Here is a 2,295-nt window from a genome sequence, read left to right on the forward strand (position 1 = left end):
GTTATGAACAGGCAGTAGACGAATATGACAGTGGAGTAGCCTATTAAGATGTACACTCTCAATGGATTCATGCCAAACTGGATCTTATTTTACACAAGGAATAATAGGAAAGGTAAAAAGAATTAAGTTGGGGTAAGGTATTCAAGAAAAGCAAGGTGTTTTAAACTTATCTGGGTCTTCTGCCTAGAGGGTTAGAATGTTTGTTTTGATTAAGTAATATAGAATTCCCATACCTGTTAATTATAGTAATATCCTAATGATAGATGTTTGAGAGCTTGCATGGAAAAAAGACAGAATCCAATTCTATTTACTAAAAAACAGAAAATGAATCATAGCACATTCTTTCTAAGTGATATCATACACACAAATGTGCCTCTGGACATCTAGTATCACTTCATTATCATGTGTTTTAGGAATAGGACAGTGAGGACAGTGATTGCAAAAATATAGTTACTGGTTAGTACCCACCCAGACAATCTAATATCTTCAAACACAGTGTTCAGAAGGTATTCAGAAGAACCTGGACTACAACGAAGACCCAGTCAGAAGGTCAGCATCTAAATGTGGTAGAAAACAGCACCCAAGTCTCCTCTGGAGGATCTCAGTCTGGGACACTGTACTGGTAATGAATGAGATCCTCATTGGCTCCAGAAGCTCTCACTTCTGGAGTTCCACCAAACAGTTTATTTTTGTAAGGTCATTCAGGGTATAAGTGCTCAATGAGTGTTTCACCATTCTAAATGAGTAATGGAGTAACTTTCCTCTAAGTTCTGGGTCTAGTATGATGCCAGGTGTTTGAATTTCATGTGTTCTAATCAGTCTTCCCCGGAAAGTCTCAATCAGACAAGTGGTGAGATTGGAAACAATAAAGCAGCTGCCTTGATTGTGGTGTTCTCATTACTGGTGTGTTATCCACAGACGGTGTAGTGGTCTGCCAACTAGATATGGAAAAGCAGGGGAAAGATGCACAACAGTGTTCCCGGGATTCTGATGAGAAGGCATTTGGGGTGTACATGCACAGCAAGGCATTTATGGAGCTGCCAAATGCAGCTTGTCAACTCTTTGACTTTTGGAGCTGCCCTTTGGTGCCTATTGTGCAAAAACATGTCGTTGTCCACAAGGTGTTGCATACTTCTAGTGCTGTAATTTCTTATAATGAGAGAATCATCCTTGAATGACTTCCCACCACTTTCTAGGGAAGAGTTGTTTGGCATTTGGGGTTAGACGTTGAGTAGTCTCACAGTTAGGACATAATGGCCAACAATACTGAGTCATGAGCAGAATATCTGTATAGTTATGGTCTAGAATTTTATACCTTGTGCTCTTTGTAGTGTGATAGGTTGAGTCACATGTTACAGCTTAGTTTTTAATCAGCCCACTCCAACTTTCTATATTACCAGAAGCAGTTGGGTTGTATGATATGTGGTAATTTCATATGACCTTCAATACTTTAGCCTATGCTTTAAATTGACTACCTATGAAGTATGATCCTTGATCTGACAATCAGGATCCCAAAAGTGGTCACCCATGGTCATAACACGTCTAGAACTACTTTTGGATTTGGGTCGTTTGTGTCTCTTGCTGTTACTAAACCTGTATGATTTTACCAAAGTACAAGCATATTTATGCTTCTTATGAGGGCATGGTCCTATTTGTACCATATAATTAAAGATGACAGATTTATGGTTTGTTGTTGAGTTATCGTGTCTAAATCTGAGTGTGCTTTGTTGACATTGCTCACAATTCTTTACTGATTTTCTTGTTTGGTGCTAACTGGTAGGCAGGTTGAGCTTGAGAGTTCATTGGAACAATCATTTTGTGCCAGTATGTATTGATGTAGGTCTACTGTTTCCTTGCTAGTTTTGTTCAGGGATGTAATATTAGGATTCACTTGAGTTTTCATTTTGTGGGTTGGTTCTACATCTTTCCATGTGCTGTCATCTTGTTTTTCTCATGGTCATTTTTAGAGAATTAGCTTTGGAGACTCTATCAACTATGTTTTTATATTTAGCCTTGGTTTGACATTATTATTGTGGGCATTCACATGAGTTGGTAAAATTTTTATGTTGAACTCATCTATTTCTTTTCAAATCTCCTATGGCTAGATTTTTTTTGTTGATATATTGTCCAGTCATCATTTTTCCACTTCTTAACCATGTGGTCAATCTACTACACCCTCATCATGAATCAGAGAATATATACATGATTTTAAAGTTATATTTTATAGTTTGATACTTTAAGTGTCATTTGGAAGTAATGCAGCAGCATGTTGTGCTGACCTTCATCAGTAGGAAG

The sequence above is a fragment of the Nannospalax galili genome, unplaced genomic scaffold (genome assembly GCF_000622305.1).
Source record: "Nannospalax galili isolate Female #2095 unplaced genomic scaffold, S.galili_v1.0 scaffold96, whole genome shotgun sequence".
NCBI lineage: Eukaryota > Metazoa > Chordata > Mammalia > Rodentia > Spalacidae > Nannospalax > Nannospalax galili.